Below are 11943 nucleotides of genomic sequence, written 5' to 3'. Positions count from 1 at the left end.
TTTTGTGTTCCCAGTGTGATGAATCTGGCCACCATTCTCGAAAGCATCCCGTGATGCCACTTAGTAGTAGGCATTCTACTCCTGGGTTCTTGAACCCGAGATTCACCCTACTTACCTCATGTTGATAGTGTTGCTAGTTCCTTTAGGATATTAGTAACCTTTGCGATAGTTCTCGAGGTTCGTGGTAGTTCCTTCTTCCAAATACTATGAACCGCTTATGGCAGAAGTTCTGTTGAACCAAAAGCTCACAATCAGAGTACTCTTGAGGAGTTCTCCATCCATAATTGTGATTCTGCCAGTTCTTCCTTTCTGCATGGATTATCCGGAAGAAATTTGTTGAACTCGTTTGACATACTAACCCATGAATCCACAACTCAGAAAGTTATATGTTCCTTGAGTTGACCCTCCTCAGCTGTATTCCGACCTAGTCTATCAATTGATAGTCAGAAATAGTTGTGCATTCGTGTTCATCGATGCCTATTATTCTTGTGGTCCGTCAAGCCATTCTATTTCGGAATGACTAGGAGAAACAAACTCCAGTACCTCATCCATTTCTAGGATTGGGTCAAAGCAGTTGTATTCTGTAGATCAAATGCAATCAAGCTTTTGTTTTGTTCTACCTTGGAGTGTTACCATCTTTATGTCAAGAGTGTCATGAGGATTGCACCACCTCTTATGAATTCTTGACGCAGTAATACTTCTCGCCATCATTATTCATTCCTCGGTTTCGTGTTATTGTAACCGAAATGCCGACAAGTGAATCGTGTTGTGTGAAATCAATACTCCTAGCAACTGTGTTGCTTGGTAGTTAAAGGACAATAATTTCATTCTTAGCGTGTTGGTTACTGAACCATCATTCTAAGATGGATTGTGCTACCTAGTCCTTATTTCCTGGTGCACCCTTCGATCAACGAGTTGGGATTTTGGCAAACCCTTGCTCTTTTGATCATATCGTCTTGCCCTGAAAAGCAAGATTGTTCTCGAGCTTAGTAACATACCGGTGGTTCGTGATGTTCCGAATATCTTCTCGGTAATATTACTAGGTTGTCACCTGACCGCTATGTTGAGCTCGTGATCAAGTTGGTTTCTTGTAAACCACCCTTTCTCCAAGAATCTGTGTTGGATATCCCTGAGCTAGTTGGTTAAGCAAGACAACAACTTGGAGAGTTGGAAGGTAAAAGCTTTGCTTAACTTAGTTCATCTCTAAGGGATATCTTCTGTGTGTGTTTTGAAGAAATTTGATATCTTCATCAATTGGTCCTCGTGATCAGTTGTTGGATCTATTACCTTGACAAAACTTTGACTTGAGTATGGGCTATCGTCAAGTCAAATCAGAACCAACGATGTTCGTAGTGTTTTCTTTACTCGTGGTTGATCCCTCGAGCATACACCATTACATCTTTGGTCTGACCAATGTTACACCGTGTTCACATGATGGTGGAAGTCCAGTGATATGGAAATCCCGATGAGTTGTTGTTGAGCCCATCAGCAGCATTTTGTCTCCCCCATGATTCATGCTGAACATCAACTTAGTGTTGGAAACTTTGTAAGCAATGTCTTCATGTTCCGCTCATGAAGCCTATGTTTGGATGAAAGAAGTGACCTTCTCCAAGTTCACGTGCATTAGGTGTAAGTTGCCGTCGTGACTTTGAGAAAGTTTGTGTTGCTTCCTATGGAATCATCCCAAATTAGTCACGCATATGTGCGAAGTACTCTATGGTTTGATAGGTTGGCCGCCTCCATTCCATATGTGTTTCCTAGCACGCCAAGCCACTGATTGATTTGTTCAAGGAGAAGAAGTTTCTTCTTAAGAGCTAGACTTACGCAAGGACTTCGATATCCTCGATGGTGGTTCCCCACCCGAACTCAGTAGTGTTTTATTATAAGACTACTATGTGGTCACTCTTGTCTGGGACAACGTGTTCACAGGTTTGTAGCAGAACCAGCTCATGTTTTGGAGCTTGCTATCGTAGTTCATTTCCCGAGAATCTCGCAACGACATCTCGTCGATTTGTGTTGCAAACTTTCTTTTCCAGACAGGCTGTCTGAAATATTCTGTTACCAACCAGATCTGAATCTCAGGCAGATGTGATGGTTGGAACTTTTCAAAGATCTATTATGTAGGTCCCGACAAGGTTGATGTCTCGCCGACACACCTAGCCGGAAGATCTATCATGGTAGTATATTGATTGATCTAGTTGACCATCTTCTCCATGAGGATCTTGTGCGATTTATCCTAGAAGTTGCTTCCTATGGATTCTTGTGCTCTTGGTTTCCTCGATTAAGCTATAACCATTCAAACGGTGGAATCACCCTCGTTTAGTTATTCCCAGTTACCAGAATCATTCCCAGTATTTGCATTTTGTTCCAACTTGCACCTCAGCAATTACTGTTTGGGATCATTTTTCAAAGTGGTCCTACCATGGGTCCCATTCATTTCCGATGATAAGCAAAAATCCTCCATTGCGTTGTCTTCAACAAGGTAGACCATATCATCCATTCTAATCCGATTATGCCATTCTTCCGAACTTCCTCCAACGATCGTTTGTGATTGCCTTAGGCTGACATAAAGAGTTAGAATGATCTTTGTATCAAAAGTAATTCTTTTTGCCACTTAAGGGAATAGTTCTTTGAGTCACCTTTCCTGAGGTGCCCTGTTTTGGAATCATGGCAACCCAACTTCTCGCTATGTTGACAACCGATCACCACCTCTTCAAGGGTGAATTTGTTGCCTACCTAGTGAATCTTCATCATCCGTTTCACTCCATTCCTTTGGAGGTATATTTCGTGTCTCACCTCGAGAGATGTTTCTACGTCTCATTCCGTGAGTTGATCCTGTGATCATTAGGATGATCCATCCATGTAGACATGTCTCGCTCTGTTGACCTCATGTTGGATGAAGATCTCGAAAGCAAAGACATCAAGATCAATTGGAGAAGTGAATCAACATCTTCGAGAAGAGCAATTGGATCATGAAGATTGTGTTAGTTTTGTGTCCCCTCTGTCTTCCTACCACACGTCTTGATTCTCGGGACGAGATTCTTGTTTAGTGGGGGTGAGTTGTCATAGCCTAGCTTAGCCTTGCTTGTCTTTGCATTATCATCTTGCATCATGTTTAAATTCCAATTAAACTTCAAATGGGGATTGTTGAAACCCTAGCACCAAATGAAACTCAACTAGGGTCCAAATAAAAATCATTTCACTGAACCCAAAATGCCCTCTAAAATGTTCATCATCTTTGGATTGGTCTTGAACCTCTGCCAAAAATACTACACATTTTTCTAGGTCATCCAAAGTTCACTGGATTAAATCATATGTTATTTGAATTTGGGCATTTAAATGCTAATAAATATTCTAAATGCCCAAGTAATCCTAAACTGAAATGTTCCATGTTGGATATATTCTATACAGTGGGTATGTTCAGTTCGGTGATTTTTGAAAGGGTCTGGGTATTTTTAATAAAGCCCTAAAGATTACAGAAAATAGAAAACTGAAACAATAAAGAGAGAGAAAGGAACTTACCTGGGCTTACCTCACCTGTGCGGCCACCTGGCGGCCCAAGAGGCCGGCCCAGCCCACCTAGCCAAGCCCACCAGGGGCACGCTTGTCTTCTTCCCATTGCCAGCGCACGAAGCAGCTCGGTGGCGAGCGCCGACGACGCGCCTAGCCACCTCCTGCTTCCTGCCGCCTCCCCGACGTCGCCCTGGAGACGCCACGCGCCCCCCCCCCCCGATCCCTTCTACCTCTCCCCTCACTCTCTGCTCTCTCCCCGTGCTCCTCCTCTCCTCTGCTTTCTCTCCCACACGACCAACGAGCGAGCTTGTTGCCGCCGCTCGTCGTTACCGTGGCCACCAGCATCCCCACGCCCAACCAGTGCCCCCACGAGCTCCGCCTCGACGCCGTAGAGCCGCACGCCAAAGCACGCGACCGCGGGAGGCCAGCAACGTCGCCATCGCCGTCGTCTTCCACCTCGGGCTCCGACCACCGCCTCCGCCGATTCGCCGCCGTCAGCACCTCCCCGAGCCCACTAGCCTGCCCTGCGAGTTCACCGTGAGCACTAGCATCTTTCCCCTCTCTTCTATCTTCCGTCTGAGTGCCCTAACTAACTTCACCGCCAAGCCCGCGAGCACATCACCACCGGCCATGGCGCTGTCGCGGCCACAACTGCCGCCACTCGCGACCGAGCCCATCAGCGCGCTCAGCACACTCCTAGAAGCCGAGCACATCCACAAGATCCTCCTCCCGTATGCTGTAGCGCCGAACCCGACTGCTCCCATGCTTCGGCCGCCGCCAAACCTCGACGCCGGCATAGTTCCCAGCCACACCAGCTCCAACCAGTGGCACCACTAGATGCGGCGCACTCCCAGGAGTCGAGCAAGCCTAGCCGCGCATCGAACCATCGCCGGATGGTGATTTCCGAAGATCTCCGCCGCGGTTTGTGCCACCGGCGGCTAAACGTCGGTGGGTCAACGTGGCACCGTTATTAGCGGTTAATTACACCACTAATTAACCCACACTCTCACTGACATGCGGGCCCTGCTGCCTAACTAACTAGCTAACAAAATACTTTAAGATTAATCTAAACACAATGGCCCCACGCGTCGGTGCTGACCTCGCTGACGTGGCAGTTGACCGGTCCCACCTGTCATCCACCCAAAACAGCCCTGTGCCACTGACGTGTGGCCCCCACACGTTAGGTTTGACCTGGACCGGCTCCGTTGACCTGCTGACGTCACACTGACGTCGGGCTGACGCAGTAAATCATTTTCTGGATTAAAAATAATTCAGGAAAATCCAGAAAATGTTTCAAACTTCTAAAATTCATAGTAAATCAACCGTAGCTCCAAATGAAATAATTTATATATGAAAAATTATCAGAAAAATTCAGGGAATCTGTTTATGGCATTTGCATGCATGTTTGAACAACCTAGGGTTGCTGTACAGGGCAATTTGCATAAATGACATTTAAATAAGCACATATGGAGTTTGAATTTGAACCCTTGGTTCAAACCAACTTCATTTAAACTGTTGCTAGTCGCATTAGCTCAAACACATTCATTTTGCCATGTCATGACCATGCATCATATTGTCGCATTGCATTGATTCTGTTCTTTCTCTGTTGCCGGTAATTGTCCCCTCTCGATAGACGTGGTTTCGACGATGAGATCGATGACACCGATGAAGAACTATATTATCTTCAGAAGTGCCAGGCAAGCAAAACCCCCTTGTTCATTTCGATACAATCCCACTCTCTCGCTCCTGCTCTCTTTTACTGCATTAGGACAACAACGATTCAACTGTTACTTGCTGCGGTAGTTGAACCCCTTATCCTCTGCATGACCTGTCATTGCCACAGTAAATAGATGAAACCCACTAGTATGAGTAGGAGTTGTTTGAGCCCTGATGTGCCTATTCATTCATGCTTGTTTGTCATGCCTGCTACTGCTTAGAGTTGAGTCGGGTCTGATTCATCGGGAATGAATTGGAATGGTGATGAACATGTCCTACTGTGTGTGAGCTAAGTGTGTGAACACGATTTGGTAAAGGTATTGGTGAGAGGCCATGTAGGAGTACATGGTGGGTTGTCTCATTGAAGCCGTCCTCAGGAACTGAGTTCTGTGTTTGTGATCCATGATACAGTTACTACCACACATTGGGCCCTGAAATATGACCCCGCTCGACTTACGACCCCTCTTGTTCTCTATCCAGGAGTTGCAAGTAGTTTCTGGTGTTTGTAGTATGCTGGGGGCCGCACGCAGCGCTGACCGTAGGGGTGGGCTGTGTTGCGGTAGGCATGTGGCACGGTGTACCGGGCGCCCGTTTGGTGTCCCGGGAACCCTGCACACATCGTTTGGGGCTGTGAGCGAAACTCAGGCCGGATCTCCTCATGGATGGAACCCGAATAGGCGATAAACCTGGACTAGAGACTTGTGTGGTTGGTTAGGTCGTGGTCTACACCCACGTCGGCTTTCGCTTGAAGTCTGCCGAGCACATGTCGTGTGCAGACGCTAAGTGGTGGAAACATGTGTGAAGAAGTACACCCCTGCAGGGTTATAAATGATCTATTCGAATAGCCGTGTCCGCGGTAATGGACTTCTGGGTTGCCTATAACAGTTCATAGACAAGTGAAAGTGGATACTCTAAAATACGCAAGATAAGCGTGAGTGCTATGGATGGCCTTCTCGTAGGGAGACGGAAGTGGATCCATAGTGGTGTATTGGATGGTGAATATGTGGACTCGTGTGCGCCACCTCAAAAGAGTCGCTTGCAGTCGTAGTTCAGGATAGCCACCGAGTCAAAGCTGGTTTGCTGCAGTCAAACTCCACCACCCCCTTTATTGATACTGATGCATATGTAGTTAGTTCTGATGTAAGTCTTGCTGGGTACATTTGTACTCACGTTTGCCTATTTTATGTTTTTGCAGAGAGACTTCAGTCTCGCTAGTAGTACCGCTTGGACTTCGACGTTTAGCTTGTTACCTCAGCTACGATCTTGTGCCCTCGGCAGGATCTGGTAGTTAGTCAGGCTTCTCAGCCTTTTTCATTTGTAGATGTCTGTACCCAGACATGTTAAGCTTCCGCATGTGCTTGTTGTTTGTATGCTCTGAATGTTGGGTCATGAGACCCATGTTTGTAATATCTCGCTCTTCGGAGCCTAATGAATAAATACTTTGAGTCGTAGAGTTATGTTGTGATGCCATGTTGTATTTACTCATATCGGGCATATTGTGTGTATGATTGAAATGCTTGGTATGAGTGGGATCCGACTATCTAGTTGTTTATCCTTGGCAGCCTTTCATATGAGGAAATGTAAGTCTAGTGCTTCTGAGCGATAGTAGTCCGCTACAGCCCGGTTCACCGGAGTCCTGCTAGCCCAGCACTACTGCTCGGAACACTTGACTGGCCGGCATGTGATTCACGTCGTTCCTGTGTCTGTTCCTTCGGGGAAATGTCACGCGGTGTTATCCGGAGTCCTGCCTAGCCTGCTACAGCCCGGGTTACCAGAGTCCTGTTAGCCCAGTGCTACAGTCCGGATTTATACGTTGTTGACCGACATGCTCGATGTGATTCATGTATGCCTGTCCTCATGGGTTAGTGCCGCCTTGGGTTCACGACTAGCCATGTCGGCCCGGGTTCTCTGTCATATGGATGCTAGCGACACTATCATATACGTGAGCCAAAAGGCACAAACGGTCCCGGGCCAGGTAAGGTGGCACCCGTGGGAGTACCGTGCGTGAGGCCGCAAAGTGATATGATGTGTTACATGCTGGATCGATGTGACTTAGGATCGGGGTCCTGACACGTTATCAGTGATGATGTTGTGGGGGACGCTGTAATGGTGTACAACTCCGGATATAAAGTCTATCACAGGTCCAGATTCGTCCGTCTTAACAGGCTTGGCTTCTATCCATTTGGTGAACTTATCCACCATGACCAGTAAGTATTTTTTCTTGTGGGTTCCGCCTTTAAGGGGTCCAACCATGTCAAGCCCCCAGATCGCGAAAGTCCAAGTGATGGGGATAGTTTGGAGGGCGGTGGGTGGCATATGGCTTTGGTTTACAAAAAGGTGGCAACCGACGCATCGTTGGACCAAGTCCTGAGCGTCTACCCGGGCCGTCGGCCAATAAAAGCCTGTACGGAAAGCCTTGCTTACAAGGGACTGAGCTGCAGCGTGATGGCCACCGAGTCCGGCATGAATTTCAGCCAGCAAGTTCCGCCCTTCTTCTTCGGAGATGCACCTTTGAAGGACTCCGGTAGTGCTTTTCTTATAAAGTTCTCCCTCATGGACTTTATAGGCTTTAGATCGCCGCACTATGCAGCGTGCCTTGTTTTGGTCCTCTGGGAGTTCCTGCCTAGTAAGGTAGGCTAGGAATGGTTCTGTCCATCGGGCGATGACAGCCATTATTGCGTGGGCGGAAGTTGTAATTTCATTGGCAGAACCTCCGATTATGTCAGATTGTTCGGCGTCGGACAGTGCGGTTGGGTCCAGGCTAATATTACCATGTTCCCCGTCCCATACTACGGATGGCCGCATCGCGTTTTGCGCCGATGCATGCCAGGACGCCTGCCGCCTGATTGTTTTCTCGGGCTATATGGTGAAATTCGAGCCCCTCGAACCGAGCTGACATTTTTAGGACAGCATTGCGGTAAGCTGCCATTTTTGGATCCTTGGCATCGAAGTCTCCATTTATTTGGGATATCGCAAGGTTCGAATCCCCGCGCTCCTCTAGGCGTTGAATACCCATGGATACTGCCATCCGGAGACCATGTAGAAGGGCCTCATATTCGGCTGCATTGTTGGAGTCCGTGTACAAATCTGGAGTACATATTGGACTGTGTCTCCTGTGGGGGATGTCAAAACGACGCCAGCCCCTAGACCGGCCAACATTTTGGAGCCGTCGAAATGCATGATCCAGTTTAAATATGTGTCGTACTCTTTAGGGAGTTCGGCCTCCGTCCATTCTGCGACGAAGTCAGCCAAAACTTGCGACTTGATAGCTCGCCGTGGCTTATAAGTTATGTCGAACGGGAGGATCTCGATGGCCCATTTTTCAATCCGGCCCATTGCATCACGGTTGTTTATAATATCGTTGAGTGGTACTTCCGATGCTACTGTGATTGAACACTCTTGAAAGTAGTGTCGTAGCTTCCGGGATGCCATGAATACCGCATATGCAATCTTTTGATAGTGTGGGTACCGTGATTTGCATGGAGTGAGGAAAGTGGACACGTAATAAACCGGCTTTTAAAGGGGGAATTTGTGTCCGTCCGTTTCCCGCTCGACGACGAGTACTGCGCTGACAACTTGATGGGTTGCTGCATTGTACAATAGCATTGGTTCGCCGATGCTTGGCGTGGCCAGGACTGGGTTTGTTGCCAATATGGCTTTTATTTCCTCGAGTCCGGCCGTGGCGGCATCCGTCCACTCGAAGTGTTCAGTGCGCCGAAGGAGGCGATAGAGGGGTAGTGCCTTTTCTCCCAAACGGGAGATAAAGCGGCTTAGAGCCGCCATGCATCCGGTTAATTTTTGTATTTGTTTGAGGTCCTTTGGGATATCCAATTGTGACAAAGCTCGGATCTTGGCTAGATTTGCTTCGATTCCTCTACCGGATACAATGAAGCCCAAGAGCTTTCCGGCTGGAACGCCGAAAACGCATTTTTCCGGGTTGAGCTTGATGTCATATGTTCGAAGGTTATCAAATGTAAGCCTCAAGTCGTCTACTAGAGAATTGACATGTTTTGTTTTTACGACCACATCATCCACGTACGCCTCCACTGTTTTGCCGATCTGGTTTGCCAGACATGTCTGAATCATGCGCTGATATGTTGCGCCGGCGTTTTTGAGCCCGAAAGTCATTGTGTTGAAGCAGAATGGGCCGTATGGTGTGATGAATGCCGTTGCGGCTTGGTCTGACTCTGCCATCTTGATTTGATGGTAGCTGGAGTATGCGTCGAGGAACACAACGAATCGTGTCCTGCGGTGGCGTCGATAATTTGATCGATGCGGGGGAGGGGGAAGGGATCCTTTGGGCAAGCCTTGTTAAGGTCTTTAAAATCAACGCACATGCGCCAGGATTTGTCCTTCTTTGGTACCATCACCAAGTTTGCTAGCCAGTCCGGATGTTTTATATCTCTGATGAATCCGGCCTCCAATAGCTTGGCTAGCTCCTCTCCCATTGCCTGTCTCTTGGGTTCAGAGAAACGCCGAAGGGCTTGTTTGACAGGTTTGAATCCTTTTAGGATATTTAAGCCGTGTTAGGCCAGCCTGCGTGGGATTCCTGGTATGTCTGAAGGGTGCCAGGCAAAAAAGTCCCAGTTCTCACGTAAGAACTCTCGCAGTGCGGCGTCTACATCAGGGTTTAGTCATGCCCCGATGGAAGCTGTTTTATTGGGGTCCGTTGGATGGACCTGGAATTTGACTATTTCATCCGCTGGTTTAAAGGAGGTGGACTTGGATCTTTTGTCGAGTATCACATCGTCCATGTTTACCGTGGAGCGCAGCATAGTCACTTCCTCAGCCGCTAGGGCTTCGGACAGTGCCTCAAGGGCCAATGCGGCTGTCTTGTTTTCGGCGCGGAGTGCTATGTCCGATCACTAGTGAGAGTGATAATTCCGTTCGGCCCGGGCATCTTGAGCTTCATGTACCTGTAATGGGGTATTGCTTGGAAGATTGTAAATGCTTCCTGCCCTAGCAGAGCGTGGTATCCGCTACTGAACGGGGCCACCTGGAATGTGACCTCTTCGGACCTATAATTATCCGGCGTGCCGAACACCACATCTAGTGTGATTTTTCCTGTCCAGCGCGCTTCCCGACTGGGGATTATTCCTCTAAAGGTTGTGCTGCTTCGCTCAATGCGGTTCCAGTCTATTTCCATTTTTTGAAGGGTTTCCTCGTAAATGGGGTTCAGTCAGCTGCCTTCGTCCATGAGTACCTTGGTGAGGCGAAAGCCGTCCACTATTGGACTGAGGACCAGTGCGGCTGGTGCTCGAGCTATTTGGAATTTAGGTTCATCACTGGCATTAAAAGTAATAGCCGTGTCACTCCATGGATTTATTGTTGCTACTTGATAGACTTCGGCGAGGCTGCGGAGTGTTCTTTTTCGCATATTATCTGATGCGAAAGTCTCGAAGACTGTTAAAACTGTACTGGGGTCCCTGAGGTGGCTTTCTGTGGCCTCCGGAATTAGGAGATCTTCGCCCATTTTGGCCACCTGCCGGATTATCCAACATGCTCTAAGGCTGCGAGTTGGAGTGGCGTCCTCTGTACTATGAATTTTACAGGGTCCATTAAGCCATCCCTCCAGTACGGTTCCATGCCCTGTAGAGGGTTTTGGTTTTTTGGTTTTTGACCCGGGTGTCTGACGATGATGCACCCTTTTGTTTCGGACGAGGTTTCTATTCAGGGCCGGATTGTCCCAAAATTGTATTTCGGTTTTCCGGGCGCTTTCCATCGCACAGTACTTTTGTACTATTGACGCCAAGTCAGCAAAGCGTGTAATATCACGACGACTTATGGCGTTGAGGATTCCCTTGTCCGTGCAATTATTGAAGAAAATTGAGATTGCGTCTTCCTCACGGCAGTCCTTTATCCTGTTCATAACCAGGAGGAACCTTGCCCAGTAATGATGTACTATTTCTTCGGGATTCTGCATGATTTGGGATAGATCGCTTATGTTCGGGTGGGTGGGTAGAATTAAATCCGAAACCTCACCCAATCTGAGACTCAGAGGCCAAGGGGTTTCCGAACTTTGAAGTTTGGATTCTTGGATGTTGTCCAATGAGTCTAGCCCGTTGCCTGATTCTAAGTTCAGGTCTTGAGTTACATCCTCCCCTCCACGGTTATCCGGCTTGGAGGGGTCGGGAATCGGGACATAGCTAGTCCTTAGGATAGATGAAGGGTCGTCGCACTGCGCCTCTAATACGGCGACATGATGGGTGACTTGGGGAGAATTAATCTCTCTTAGATCGGGTTTAAGCCCAACCTGGTCGTAATCCGTAGTGACCCCCAGGGCGGCGATGCGATCCAAGAGCTCGTTTACGGAAGAGAGCTCCATTGGATCCAACTGCTCGACGTATTCCGAGATGACGTGAAGATTGATTCTGATGACCCGAGAGGTCACCGTCGGTGCAACAGCCGAACAGGCGGTCATAGGAAAACCACCTAGCCGGAGAGTTTGGCCGACAGCCAATGCTCCCTTAATAACGGCGCCGTCTTTAAAGACGGGGAGAGACATCCGTTCTGACTGTGACGACATAGAGGAACTCTCAATGAAAGCACTAATGTCGGTGTCAAAACCGGCGGATCTCGGGTAGGGGGTCCCGAACTGTGCGTCTAGGCGGATGGTAACAGGAGACAAGGGACACGGAGTTTTACCCAGGTTCGGGCCCTCTTGATGGAGGTAAAACCCTACGTCTTGCTTGATTAATATTGATGATATGGTTA

Source organism: Triticum aestivum, chromosome 5B (genome assembly GCF_018294505.1).
Source record: "Triticum aestivum cultivar Chinese Spring chromosome 5B, IWGSC CS RefSeq v2.1, whole genome shotgun sequence".
NCBI lineage: Eukaryota > Viridiplantae > Streptophyta > Magnoliopsida > Poales > Poaceae > Triticum > Triticum aestivum.
This window is presented reverse-complemented; position numbering follows the sequence as displayed.